Below are 15,757 nucleotides of genomic sequence, written 5' to 3' on the forward strand. Positions count from 1 at the left end.
TGCATCGATAATAGTAGAGTATTAGCATGCAGAATGTCTCACTTCAAAACATCCCAGCTCTGCCCTGGGTTTGTGGAAATGTTGATCTGACAATCGCAGCCCCAGGCAGTAGTTGTCCTTAATGTTAATGTGGAAAGGATGTGTGTGGCAAGCGTGATGTGCGCCTGGGGGGATCTCTTCTCCAGCAGCATGATCGCCATCAACAAAAACAACATTCACTCATCTGGGAACAGTTTCTTCTTGCGGCTGGGATTGCATTAGGCCGGCTGCACCAGGAAGCAGCTTCTGGCTCCAGCTGTGTGTTCTGTTTCTGGATCGTATTATAAATTCAGTATCCTTGATCCAAAATGCTTTATATTTATTTGCATGTGTTCCTGTTCAGGGCTGGTACTACAGTCTGAGTAGCCTTTATCCAAAATTCTTGGGAGCAGAAGTTTTGATATTTTGGAGTTTTGGGGATATTGAAAAATCTGGTTTTGCATGTATGTAACTAATATGTCTTGGGATCTATACTGCCATATAAGTGTGGAGGCCCACGCTTCCCATTTTGGTTGATGAGATAGGATTGTTGTTGTTGTTGTTGTTGTTGTTGTGTGCTTTAAAGTCATTTCAGACTTAGGTTGAGTCTGAGCGAGGGGCAGGTAAATGACTTTGGAGGGCCGTATCCGACCCCCAAGCCTTAGTTTGAGGGCCCCTGGATTAAACTTTTCAAACAATCAAGAAGAGAACAGAAGCAAAAGTGAATGACAGAAATGCAACCAGAACCCTCAATGCAACTGTTCACTGATTTGTTCACAGAGATAAGGAAAACTGGTGTAATAAATGCGGGGGAAATAGCAGATGACAGCAGAGAGAGAGAGGAAAGGGAAAGGGAAAGGGAAAGGAAAGGAAAGGAAAGGAAAGAGAATGAAAGGGGGAAAAAAAAAACAGATCTCTCCAAAAAGATCCAAAACATCAAAGAAAAAAAATAGACAAAAGTGGAGATGTTCTACAACCAGTAGGAAAATGCATTACTGTTGGCATGCACTGCCAGGTCCCTTCGATCCCAAGAGGCTAAAAATATTTCCTGCCATCTTAAAAAAAGAGGGGTTTTGAATTTGCTAGTAAATTTCCACTCCAAGCCCCCTTAGTCTTAGCTGGTATTTTTCCATCTCCAGGCCCCAGTCCCTTCATTACATGTACAAGTAGGAAAAAAAGAAGATGGAAATAATACATGGAAGAACTATATAAAAAAGATGAAAGGATGTCAGAGTCACCATACAAAGACAAACCTCCGATTTTTAAAGGTTAAATAGAAGCTGCACTCAGAGGAAATGAGAGGAATAAGTAACCAGGAACAGATGGCATATCAATACAGTTGCTTTAATCTACAGAGACAGAATCTAGGTTTTTTATGTTCCACCCTCTTCTCTAAAGTACTCTGAGTGCAGCTTCTAGTTCTAAGTAAAATCTGTCAACAAATATAGAAAACAAAAAATTGCCCACAGATTGTTGTTGTTGTTCATTCGTTCAGTCGTTTCCGATTCTTCATGACCTCATGGACCAGCCCACGCCAGAGCACCCTGTTGGCCGTCACCATCCCTAGCTCCTTCAAGGTCATTCCAGTCACTTCAATGATCCCATCCATCTTGCCCTTGGTCAGCCCCTCTTCCTTTTTCCTTCCATTTTCCCCATCATAATTGTCCTCTCTAAGCTTTCCTTTCTTCTCATGATGTGGCCCACATATTAGAAATGCTCAATTTAAATTCCAATTTCCAAGAAAGGGGAGACCTGGAATTTTAGAAATCACAGGACCATTGACTTCCTACGCAAGTGAAGTGATGGTTAAAATTTTATAACAAGTATTTCACCATACATGGAGAGAGAGATGCAAGATGTCCAAGCTTGGCTCAGAAAAGGAAGAGACACTGGGGATCATATCACAAACATACACTGAATATTGGAAGTGCACCAAACAATTTAGAAAGAAATTCAGTCGGTACAACAGCAAGGCTTTGATTACATAGATCATGAAAAATCATAGATCACTCTTAGTGCCAGAATATTTGTTTATCCTGATATGGAACCTACTCTCAGGACCAGAACACTACTATTAGGAAAGGATATGGAGAAACAGCACGGTTCCTAATTGGCACAGGGGTCAGGCAAAGATACACTTTATCTGGGTGCATCTACACTGCAGAACTAATGCAGTTTGACATCATGTTAACTGCCATGGCACAGTGCTATGGAGCCCTGGGAATTTTGTTTGTTGAGGTACCAGCACTCAACTCTGGAAGACTAAAGACCTTGTTAAAAGGTCTTCCATAGCATTGAGCCATGACACTTAAACTGCATTAATTCTAGTGTAAATGCACCCCTATCTGTTTAATTTATGCACTAAACAGATCATATATAAAGCAGGATTAGACTCAGAAGAGAGAGACATGAAAATTGGAGGAAGGAATATTGGCTATCTAAGATGTGCAGATGACCCCATACTACTAGCACAAAATAGCAAGACTTGGAACAATGATTGAAGAAAGTCAGGGCAGAAAATGCGTAGGCAGGTTTACAGCTGAACATTATGAAAACACATATAATGCCCATAGGCAACTTACATTATTTTAAAGTAGATGATGAATACAGTGAAATATTTCAATATTTTCCCTACCTTGGTTCAATCATTAATCAGTACACTCAATCAGGGAAGGAATTAGGTTCTTGTGGGGTTTTTTCGGGCTATAGGGCCATGTTCTAGAGGCATTTTTTCCTGACGTTTCGCCTGCATCTATGGCAAGCATCCTCAGAGGTAGTGAGGTCTATTGGAATTAGGACAATGGGTTTATATATCTGTGGAATGGCTGGGGTGGGGCGAAGAGATCTTCTCTGCTGGAGCTAGGTGTGAATGTTTCAACTGACCACCTTCATTAGCATTTGAAGGCCTGGCTGAGCCTGGGAAAATGTTTTGTTGAGAGGTGTTAAGATGTGCCTGGTTGTTTCCTCTCTGCTGTTTTGCTGTTGTAATTTTAGAGTTTTTTAAATACTGGTAGCCAGATTTTGTTCATTTTCATGGTCTCTTCCTTTCTGTTGAAATTGTCCACATGCTTGTGGATTTCAATGGCTTCTCTGTGTAGTCTGACATGGTGGTTGTTGGTGTGGTCCAGCATTTCTGTGTTCTCAGATAATATGCTGTGTCCAGGCTGGTTCATCAGGTGCTCTGCTATGGCTGACTTCTCTGGTTGAAGTAGTCTGCAGTGCCTTTCATGTTCCTTGATTCGTGTTTGGACCACACCAACAACCACCATGTCAGTGATTCCAGCCATGGAAACCTTCGACAATACAGGGAAGGAATTGCCCTGAATCTGCAAAATCTGAGCAGAACTAATGAGAATAGAGTGACCTGGAGCCCTCTCATTCACAGGGTCACCATAAGTCAAAATCAGTTTGTGGACAATTCATACAATAACAATTGCCTTTATGTTGTGTCTGGTTAGAGAATCCACTTAGAATTTATAATCACCAGATAATTCAATGCACAAAACCATTAAAATACCTTTAACTCTGAAATATCTTTTTTTAAGTAATAGGAAATAGGTTTTTTTTATTACGATATAAAAAAGTATTATTGTTCCAAAGCATAACTGACTGGTTAAAAGATTGTTTTTTAAAAAAAATTAACTGGAGAGTGCTAGTGATCTTGCAGGGTAATTGATTACTTACTTATTCCACCCTTCATTCTTATCTCACAAAAATACCTCTGTCATTTAAGACGGTGCATTGATAATTAATTTTCCATTACTCTTGACTTTCATATGGCTTGCATAAGCCCATCTGTAAGACAATCCTTTTTTACCCATAATGTTTATTTCAGGAAGGTGTTCATTTCACATAGGAAAAAGCATTTGCCCTGACAATTATTGTTTTTATTCAGCTTATCCAAACTGTCTTGGTTGGAAAGTATTCTTGTTTGCTTTCTCCTTTGTCCTGTAAATGCATCCAATTATCTCCATTTGTTTTCATTCAAACATAATAATGTCAGTGCTTCTTCCCAGTCTGCGTCACTTAGATATCACGTTGTTCTGTTTCATGTCTTTTAGTTTATGAGCCTATGGGCAGGGACTGTCTTATAGTCATAAGCCATTTGTTGTGTGAATGCATTAAGTAACTAAGAAAGCTTTTGCTTCATGGTTCATTGGGATTATTTTGTTGTTGTTCTGTGAGGCTATGAGCTACTTTCCCTCTGCTTTTGATGGGCTTTTGCAATTGTTCTGGCATCTTCTTCCAAGAGCTTATCAAATACTTGCTAGATGTAGCCTTTGTTTTAGAGAGCCAAGACCAGAATTTTTCCTTCTTGACCTCTTCTGATGTCCTTTGCTTCCAAACTCCGTATCTGCAAATATGAAGATTTTTTATATATATAAAGTTTGGATGCTTTAGCACAAGATGAATCCATTTTTAAAACATTTATTTATTTACAGTATTTATACCCTGCCCTTCTCACCCCAAAGGAGACTCAGAGTGACTTACAGAACATACATACAACAAACATTCAGTGCCGATTATACAATTCACAAGGACAGACAACACAAACAGAGGTAAAGGCCATTTTCCCATCTTATTTCCAGCATCTTAGAGGCTGTGCTCGACTCCGGCCACAAGGGGGGAGTGCTGTCACTCTATCTTCCATGCCGAGGAATTCTCCTCTGATAGATGTCTCTCAGCTAAAAACGACGCCTATTTTATCTAGTCACATTTATGCTTTCAACCTGCTAGCTGGGCAGGTGAGCTGGGGCTAACGGTGAGTGCTCATCCCGATCCGGACTCAAGCTGCTGACCTTCTGATCGGCAGGATTTTTCTGCAGCACAGTGGTTTAGCCTGCTGCGCTAAGCCCAGCAATTTTGTGCACAGGGCTAACAGCACAGGGAGAAAAACTGAGAAAATGGGGAAACTGGTTTTAGAAGTCAGGAAACAACACATTCTCACATGGAGTGTAAAAGCAAGAACAATTAACATCCACAGTACATATCACTGCACATAAATAAAAATCCCCAAATAAATGAATACCACAGAAATTGAGACATTGATTTAGAATGCAAATGGTTTCACAGTATATCTGGACAAGAAATAGTGTAGTATTTAGGTAAGGAGTAAAAAGCTGTATTTAGTGATGAGAAATATAATCAGGACAAGAGGAGCATTGATCTGCTCCAGCTGAGTCCATCATAAATGCTGAGATATTCTATTGTTGGATTTCATGCCTTGTAATGGCTGTTCTTGTCCTGTATCCTCTCAGACCCTAAATATATTAAAGTGTCATACACTCTTTACTCTCTCTGTTTATATTGGAATTAACTGTGATGAGAGCATTCCCTCCTCCCCTAGCACTCACATTCACTAACTTGTACAATCATTTATCTTTTTAAAAATGTTATATACTTTATCTTTTGTTATAAAGTATTGTAGCTGAATTTATATTGCAACCAATACTTTGGCCCATGAGTGCTCTTTATGAAAGTGTTAAAAACAATGCCTGCATTGAACTTACCTGAAGTTGCCACTATAATTCCTGAAAGACAAATGGCAGCTGCAAAGAATAACAGCTGTAGAATTGTTGCTGGTGTGTTCCCCAAAAGATGAGACAATTAACGTAGTCAGGCTCTGCCAGTCAATTAATCACAGTCCTGGAATGAAAAAGTTGCTAAGGCTTGAATTGCTAACATTTTTGTGCTAATATTAAACATCTTAAAGGTCAATAAGGACAAAGCAAAGATATTTCTCCTGTATCACATATACAATAAAGAAAGATGCATACTGCACAGCAGTACTCAGACTATTTTGTGCATTCCTTAGAGAAAAGTGAGAATAAACTACAGGTGCATCTACACTGTAAAAAAGTGTTTCTCAACCTTCCTAATGCCGAGACCCCTTAATACAGTTCCTCATGTTGTGATGACCCCCATCCATAACATTATTTTCGTTGCTATTTCATAACTGTAATTTTACTACTGTTGTGAATTGTAATATAAATATCCGATATGCAGGATATATTTTCATTCACTGGACCAAATTTGGCACAAGCAAATTTGCCCAAATTTGAATACTGGTGGCATTGGAGGGGATTGATTTTGTCATTTGGGAGTTGTAGTTGCTGGGATTTCCTGACTCTGAGAGCTGTTCAGCAGTGGAACTCACTGCCCTGGAGTGTGGTGGAGGCTCCTTCTTTAGAAGCTTTTAAACAGAGGCTGGATGGCCATCTGTCAGGGGTGATTTGAATGCAATATTCCTGCTTCTTGGCAGGGGGTTGGACTGGATGGCCCATGAGGTCTCTTCCAACTCTTTGATTCTATGATTCTATGATTTATAGTTCACCCACAATCAAAGAGCATTCTGAACTCCACCAACAATGAAATTGAATCAAACTTGGCACACAGAACCCTCATGACCAACAGAAAATACTGGAAGCGTTTGGTGGGCATTGACCTTGAGTTTTAGAGCTGTAGTTCACCTACATCTAGAGAGCACTGCAGATTCATACAGTGATGGATTTGGACCAAACTTGGTTTGAATACTCAATATGCCCACACTGGTTGAGTTTGGGAAAAATAGACTTGACATTTGGGAGTTGTAGTTGCAGGGATTCATAGTTCACCTACAATCAAAGAACATTCTGAACCCCAACAACTATAGAATTGGGCCAAACTTCCCACACAGAACCCCCATGACCAACAGAAAATACAGTATTTTCTGATGGTCTTTGGTGACCCCTCTGACACCCCCTCGCGACCCCTCCAGGGGTCCCGACCCCCAGGTTGAGAAATGCTGCTGTAAAATGAATGCAGTTTGACATCACATTAGCTGCCATGGCTCAATGCTATGGAATCATGGGAGTTGTAGTTTTACAAAGTCTTTAGCCTTTTCTGCCAAAGACTGCTGGCACCTCACCAAACTACAAACATCAGGATTCCATAGCATTGGACCATGGCCATTCAAGTGGTATCAATCTGCATTAGCTCTACAGTGTAGATGCGTCCAAAGAGATTCTGCTTTAGCACATTTCAGTTACTTTAATAGCAAGACTCAAGACCAGAAAAGGTCCTCCCTATACATAGATTCCACCATCCATGTCTTGAAAATGTTTTTTAAAGATCTAGAAAATGAGCATTGATTTTCCTTTTTTATATAATCAACGCCATTTTACTACACAATTGAATGTAATGGAACTTGAGCACCCACAAATTCTGGTATCCACATGGAGTACTGGAACCAAACCTTGACAGATAGCACAGGCCTACTGTATATTATTAATACAGCCAGTATCCGAGTTACAAACATCCAACTTTAAAAACAACTCATAGTTAAAAACGGGGGTGAGGCAACAGGAATTGAGGGAAATCTACCCCTCAGGAGGGAAATCTACCACTCAGAAGAGTTATAATGGGGCAATGGGGCACTGAAGCTTTATTACCAATCCCTGTTTCCACAACATGCCAAGATCCAATTATCACAGAGATGGAAAGTGAGGCAAATCTTTCTGAAAAGGGGCATAGACAGCAAAACACACACCACAGACATGTTGACCCTTCTGTTTGCTATGTAAAGCTAATATATGTATATTTTGGCTGCTGTTACACTGAAAAATGTAGCTGTTCCAACACAAACAAATTCTACTTAAGAACAAACCTAGAGAACCTATCTTGTTCATAACTTGAGGACTGCCTGTATTGGCTTAGCAGCAGCCATAAATACTAGAAACCACACTTAAGAATGTTACTAATAAATTGGAAATGATTCATAGAAAAACAGCAGGAGAAAGAGGCTTTAAAAGACTCCGAAGGTTGTCAAGGGAACAGCAGGGATATGTTTACTTTAAAAAGAGCAGGAATAAATGGAATGGGAGAGATTAGAAAGGTGGACAGTTTTCAGATATTTTAAAGGGATGTCAAAAAGATGAGACAAGGCTGTCTGCATGAAACAATAAATGAATTTCATGTTTACTCTCCAAGATATCTCATTATGTGTGTATGTGCAAATACCAGTATTCTACAATGCAAAACACATCTGGTCCTCAGCATTTTGCATATGGAATTCTTAGGCCAGTTCCACACAGGGCTTTAACTCGGACGCAATCAGGTTTCTTAAATGCAATTGTGCACCTGGACACAAAACTAAACCCCCCAGAAAAGCATTTTAAAAATAAAAGAACTTACACAGCTGCCATTACTGTGCTGCTGGAGCTCTCCTGGCGCATAGAAATAACATGCCAGGAGAAGGAGGGCCAGGAGCAATTTTCTCTCCCCCCCCCTCCCCCCCATATCCTGGCATGTCATTTCTACATGCCAGGAGAGGGCCAGCAGCAGAATAATGGCAGCCAGGTAAGTTATTTTATTTTATAATTGCTTTTAAAGGGGTTTTGGGAGGGTGTGGGGAGTGTCTTGGGTTTCTTGGGATCCAGGAGCCAAAGAAACCCGAGATAATGGTGGAATCCCCTGTCCCCATCCACACATCGCCCACAGCTGGAAAGACTCGAGTCTTCTGAAAGACCAGGGTCTTTCCAGCTGTCAAATTACTTTGGGACAAAGCAGGGTTTTCCTGCTTTTTCTTGAATGAATTCGTTTTACCCGAGGCTTCATTTGGATACCCCAGGGAAAAACGCGAGAGGCTCGCATGTTAGGTGCTGTCTGGATATGCCCTTAACCTGCATAAGTATGGTTCTGAAACTATTTGCAATTGTATCAGTTTGAAATGGTAACATGCAGGAATTGAGCCAAGCATTTTATTTTCCCCACTTGTTACAGTAAGACAAACCAGAGTCTTGTTCTCCCAGATTCTCAGATGAATCTGTTTGCCAATCAGATTATTTTCCACAAGAGACTCTGGTATTCATAGCCTCCTCCCCCATCTCTCCATCTGTCCTTTACTCATAATCCATCACAGTTCAAAAAAGCTTTTAAGATCTTTGTGTTCTTTTAGCATAGATCTTGTGGTGTGAGAGACAAACATAGCTCAGCATGAGACTGCTAATTTGTAATGTTGGCTACTGTTCTTCAGTGAACATTGCCTACATGTTTTTCTTTTGCATAACAAATAGTGAGTTACTAGTAGTCTGTATGTGTGTGTGTATGTAGGGAGAGAGCTTCTCTCAGGTGGCACTTTTGTTGCGAACGTTGTGTCATGTTGCTGTGCATACAATTTATCCTTCCCCTTGAAACATGGCACTTACATTTTTCTTTAACCCTTGCCCTTTTCTCCATCCATTTATCTCCTCCCAATGGGACATAAGCCTAGAAAAACCTTGTTAGATTGTCACCATCTGGCTGTTTCATGAGGCTACTCAGCTACCATATGATTTTACAAAATGAAGCTTATCATTATCTTGGGAGCTCAACCTGGAATGTTTATTTCACATATAGGCTTGGCTTAAAAAACAAGATAGATGAAAAACCCAACATTTATTTCATATTTCAGCTCTGGAAGAATGAAGACTTTAAAACATAGTACATTATAATGTGGAAGAATACAGGGTTTGTTGCATAAAAGTGAGCCACGCTGTGTGGCAGGACTGGGAGCAGAGTTTGGAAAATGACTTTTCAAAAGTACATTCCATTACTCATTTCAGTTTTTATAACATAACACATGTATATGAAGTTACTGGGTTGTAGATTTTTCAGGTGATACGGCCATGTTCTAGAAGCATTCTCTCCTGACATTTCACCTACATCTATGGCAGGCATCTGCAGAGGTTGTCACAACCTTTGAGGATGCCTGCCATAGAAGCAGGTGAAATGTCAGGAGAGAATGCTTCTAGAACCTGGTCATATAGCCCAAAAAACCTATAACAATCCAGTGATTCCAGCCATGAAAGTCTTCGAAATTATATGAAGTTACTCATTAGAATTCTTAAATATAAAACTCATTTTGTTATTTGTTGCCGTAATTGCTTTCTTTTACTTTTGGAAGGATGGGAAGAACTTTAAGACTGATAAGAGAAAAGTCTAAAGCTGGAAAATATCACTGCAAAAAGTGTTGCTGTTAATAAGCTACCATGGGGTGAATCAACACTGTAGAAGTCATGCAGTTTGACACCAGTTTAATTTCCATGACTCAATGCTACAGAATCATGGCAGTAGTAGTTTTTCATGGTCTATAGCCTACTCTGCCAAAGAGTGCCGGTGCCTCACCAAACCTGCAAATCCCATGATTCCTTAGTATTGAGTCATGGCCGTTAAAGTGGTATCAAACTGTAAATACAACCAGAGTTGTTGTCCAACTAAAGAAACTAGCGAGCAAAAAAGAAAGTTTGTCAAATGATGATTTTAACGAGTGGGTCTTATCAGCGACTTAGTTGTTCTTTTGCAGTTTTAGGTTGTGGAGTCCTCTCTCATTCTCAAAATAATACCAGTGCTAATAATTACCATATAATTAGTGGAAAGGAAGATTATGAAAATGGTAATGATAGTGGTGATAACGATAATGATAGTAAACAGTGGGCAATTCCGATCCGTGTGTCAATTTGAGTTTAATGGAACTTAGAATATTATGATGCTAAGAATTTATCATATTCTAGTAATGGTTTTATTTTAAATTCTTACTGTATTATTTCTTCCAGAGTCTGAGTGAGATACTTGCAGGGTTTCTTGCCTCATGTGCCAAGCTGACTTTGGTTACAATGCACTTTAATTTCCGTAAGTGGGTTAGGGCTGCATTTGCTGCTCTACTTCAGTCCTTTTTGAATTTGGAGTAGTGAGATGAGTGTGCAAAAGCTGAAACCTCGGAAAACATTAATTCAAATGATGAGCAGGATCAGACCTCCGTCCCAATCTATAAAGCTTTCTTCAGAAACTATAAATTATGTAATTGCTCTCAACCTTCTCATTTTGCTTGTGTTCCACAATTAGTGGAGGGGCGAGTGCTGAACAGTACAGCACTCTGAAGCCATTATTGAAAGATGTGGGATCGTCTTACACTCCCATATGGTTTGGGATAATGATCCCATCATTACAGCTGTATCAGGTTTCTTCAGAGCTTCCCGCTCCGTCCCTTTCCTAATTAGTGAGGTGGGGTTCAGTTCCAGCTCATGCAGGCCATTTCGATGGTTTGACCTCCCAAGCTTACAGATGATCAGCTTACAGCGGCTCAACCTGAGGACTATAATGAGAGGCTGAGATCAGGCCTGTGTGCCAGGTGTGCTGTTCTGGCTCACCTCTCTGTTTTCATCTCTTAGCTCTCAGCACTCACCCTTCTGACCTCACAGACATCTCTCTTTCTGAACAATTGCTCTTTTTCCCCAAGGATCCATGACTCTGTCATTACTTAGCAATTCTATGTCTGATTTCATCGGAGACCAAGATTGTAGGCTGATACCTTGGACACAAAGCTCACATGCTTTCCCTCCCCCCTCCCTCTCCAAAGTGCATCTACATTGTAGAATAATTGTGGTTTTACACCAGTTTAACTGCTATGACTCAATATTCGATGTCTGATTTCATCTGAGATCAAGATTGTAGGCTGATACCTTGGACACAAAGCTCACATGCTCTCCCTCCCCCTTCTTCCCTCTCCAAAGTGCATCTACATTGTAGAATAATTGTAGTTTTACACCAGTTTAACTGCTATGACTCAATACTCAATGTCTGATTTCATCTGAGACCAAGACTGTAGGCTGATACCTTGGTCACACAGCTCCCTCCCTCCCTCTCCAAAGTGCATCTACATTGTAGAAAAATTGAAGTTTGACACCAGTTTGACTGCCATGGCTCAATACTATGAAATCATAGAGGGTGTATTTTTACAAGTCTTCTCTGCCAAGGACTCTGGGTGCCTGATCCAATTATAACTCCCACGACTCCATAGCATTGAACCATGACAGTGGTGTCAAACTGTATTTATTTTACAGTGTGAGTGCGCCCTCAGTTTTAGCCCTTTTCCTCACTTCAGTTTGTCAATGAATGTGAGGTACATTAGCTCTGCCAAAAATACGGAAACTGGGGAGCCAGATTTTTCTCCCCAAGGAAAAGTATTAAAGCAAGCAAAATGTTTGTTCACCATAGACACACACACACAATGTGGTAATGTTATTTTTTAGTTATATCATTGATATATCTTCCATTGTTACCCAGCAAACTTGACCAGTGATCATACTGTCTGGAAGATTCTGGGAGTTGTAGTCCAGAAAGTATATTTTAGAGATGGTCTTGCACATATGACTTTATTTATGAATATGAGGATATATGTTATTTTGTTTCTGGAATTGGCATAGCATGCTGCATCTAAGCATGCTCCTACACTGAAGAATGAATGCAGTTTGACACCACTTTAACTGCCATGGCTCAATGCTATGGAATTGTGGGAGCTGTAGCTGTACAAGCTCTGTAGCTTTTTCTTACAAATAGTTTGACAAACTACACCAGGACATACCGGGGGTGGGAGGTGCCATTGTGGCACTTAAGTTTGTTGAGACAGGAAGAATAAATAGATAAATTTGTTACTGAAAGGGCAATTAATGAATTATGTATACTGGTATGTTTATTTTATTATTGTTTGTTTGATAAGGCATCAAATTTTGCCTATTGTAAGACCGCTTTGAGTCCCCTTTGGGGTGAGAAATATAGTAAATAAATAAATAATCTCTGTAAAGAAGATAAGACTTATTGATACAGTCACTTTTGACCAGGGGTGAAGTCTGATGGAGCATTCCTGCAGGCAGCAAATCTTTTTTTAAACCCATACTGGCACTCTATTGGTAAATGTTGATGACTTCAGTCAGTGCAACACCATTGCAAGTCAGTTTTTTGATCCTTGCAGAGGTTGGAATTCACAATGAATTGTTCAGTGACCAAAATCTCAATTCTTAGGGGGATCAGCAGACAAATTCACCTCCCGCGGAAAGAGCAGCAGAGAGGCCTCTAACTATTTTTTTTGTGAAGCGGGGCATACAATGGCAGACATCCGTAGGAATCTCCAGGGGATCTTTGGGGAGAGAAGTTTGAACCGAAGATTGTCACAATTGTATCTTGTATCAAGCTGCCTGAGGAAGGGCATCAAATGACTAAGGGTGCATCAACAAAGCAGAAGTAATTCAGTTTGACACCACTTTAACTGCCATGACTCTATGTCACAAACCTTGGGATTTGTGGTTTGATGAAGCACAAGCACTCATTGGCAAAGAAGGGTTAAAGACCTTGTAAAACTACAATTCCCATAATTCCATAACATTGAGCCACGGCAGTTAAACTGGTCTCAAACATCATTAATTCAACAGTATAGACCAGGGGTCCTCAAACTAAGGCCCAGGGGCCGGATATGGCCCCCCAAGGTCATTTACCCGGCCCTCACTCAGGGTCAACCTAAGTCTGAAACGACTTGAAAGCACACAAAAACAACCATCCTGCCTCATCAGCCAAAAGCAGGCCCACACTTCCCATTGAAATACTAATAAGTTTATATTTGTTAAAATTGTTCTTCATTTTAATTATTGTATTGTTTTTAAGTGATTTTTGCACTACAAATAAGATATGTGCAATGTGCGTAGGAATTCATTCATTTTTTTTCAAATTATAATCCGGCCCTCCAACAGTTTGAGGGACTGTGACCTGGCCCTCTGTTTAAAAAGTTTGTGGACCCCTGGTATAGACATACACTTTGTCTCCCAAATAAAGGATCATGGCACCTTTCTGCAACTAGCATGGAGAAACAAACAACATGCCTCCTAGCAGACTAGCTTTTGGGAGCATTTATTTATTTATTTATTTTTGGTCTTTTACCAGATGGCTGCCTAGACGGGAAAAGCTTTCCCTTCCTATAGCAGCAGACTAATAGAATGACAGAACTATCCACCCTTTTTTGTCAGGCCATTTCCATCAACTGTGTGGAAATCTTTTTCACCATGGACAACCAAGTAAACTTAAGGTTTATCAAAGCTACTGGTCGGGAGGTGTATCTTGTATCTTAAATCAGGGGTATTATAGCCCCTAAAGTAATCCCTTTCCCGAGTTATGGTTCTTAAGAAGGATCCTGAGGACCCTTGCACCCAACCCTATAACCCAGAATATCAAGGCAGAAAATCCCACAATATCCGCTTTGAACTGGGTTATCTGAGTCCACACTCAGATAATGTGGGATTTCCTGCCTTGATATTCTGGGATATAGGGCTGTGTGGAAGGGCCCTCAGAGTGAGCCTATATTTTCTGTGTTATACAGAGGGGCTTTCCTAAGCCAGTTCATAACTGAACCAGGATCTGACATCAAGGCCTCGAGGCACTGGCGGTTCTTGTTCACTTGTGGCTCCTGTGCTTTTCATAGCTATGCCAAAGGAATAATTTCAGCTGATGTAGTGAAGTGATGGAAGACAGGGCACTTGCAAAATTCTCCCTTTGGCATGATCACAAAGTACTGGCATAGTTAATCTCAAAACACACCTTGTGCATCCCGCAGTGGATTAGGTTTGCTATTTTAAGGTCATCTTTTGTCACCATGGAGTTACAATGATGTTTGCCTTTGAAATGACATTGAACACAAGCTCTAATTCTTTTTTAAAGTGCTCACATGCCAACCTACACTGCTCTGTCACTTAATACCCTGTGGTAATATAAGTTCTTTATAATTCTTTTTTTTCCCAGTCAATGCAAAGTGCATAATAGGCTGTGGTTCTAGGAGAGAATTTGAACTGATGGTAGTGTTTCTTTTCAAAATGCTTACTAGAGTGAGAAAAGAGTTAAGTGGCCTTCATTTAATGTATTTCAGGGATACTAGGTGCCGGCAACAGGAATCTGCTGAAAAGGATACTTTGGGATTGAATAGTAGCAAAAATGCACCATAATATCATTTCGCTTTCCATCAAAAACACATGAAATAAGAATTATTATGAAAGCACTTGAAAAGCAAGAGTTTCTGAAAGACTGTTGAACTATTGGCCATTTCAGTATCCCTGTGATGTGCCACTTTGGAGGGTCAGTTGCCAGCCAAACATCTTTACTGCGATGTGTAGGCCAACACGAGATATTATGTTGCCTGAGGCAAATGCCCTTAACCCAGTGGCAGCCCATGGCTCCAATGTCAGTGAAGTGGGACGTCCATTCCTGCTTTTAGCCTGAACTTGGAACTAGCCAAGGTTCTGAATGCTACCCTTAGAATAGATTCTGCATTTTGACAACTTTCTTCCAAGTCAGACTACATTCTGCAGTAGTTTCACTGTGCCACTGATATAGGAACTATTAACTGCCATTGACCACACCTTCCAGTACATTTACTGTGAGAAGAGGCGGGTAAGAAATATTATTATTATTGGGTTGTTGTAGGTTTTTTGGGCTGTATGGCCATGTTCTAGAAGCATTCTCTCCTGATGTTTCGCCTGCATCCATGGCAGGCATCCTTAGAGGTTGTGAGGTCTGTTGGAAACTAGGGAAATTGAGTTTATATATCTGTGGAAAGTCCAGGGTGGGAGAAAGAACTCTTGTCTGTTGGAGCTAGGTGTGAATGTTTCAGTTGGCCACCTTGATTATCATTTGATGGCCTGACAGTTTTTAGGGGTTGCTTGTTACTGCCTAAGGGAATCCTTTGTTGAGATTAATTTATAATAACAATAACAACAACAACAATAATAATAATAATAATAATAATTTGTTCTGTGCCTTCAACACATTTCTGACTTACGGTGACTCTGAGGTTGTATCATGTGGTTTTCCTGGCAAGATTTGTTCAGAAGATGTTTGCCTTTGACTTCCTCTGAGGCTGAGAGAGTATGACGTGCACAAGATCTTTCCATGGCTAAGCAGGGAT

General features: G+C 40.3%; 1 long non-coding RNA gene across 1 annotated transcript; it reads right to left on the reverse strand.

Moving 5' to 3' along the window:
• Nucleotides 1-3,615: 3,615 nt before the first annotated feature.
• LOC137096391 (uncharacterized) lies at nucleotides 3,616-8,223 on the reverse strand. The gene is made up of 3 exons (XR_010909428.1): nucleotides 8,191-8,223; nucleotides 5,529-5,664; nucleotides 3,616-4,372 (listed from the first exon to the last, which is right to left on the reverse strand). It is a non-coding gene; the product is annotated as an uncharacterized lncRNA (long non-coding RNA).
• Nucleotides 8,224-15,757: the final 7,534 nt, after the last annotated feature.

This window comes from Anolis sagrei, chromosome 2 (genome assembly GCF_037176765.1).
Source record: "Anolis sagrei isolate rAnoSag1 chromosome 2, rAnoSag1.mat, whole genome shotgun sequence".
Taxonomy (NCBI): Eukaryota; Metazoa; Chordata; class Lepidosauria; order Squamata; family Dactyloidae; genus Anolis; species Anolis sagrei.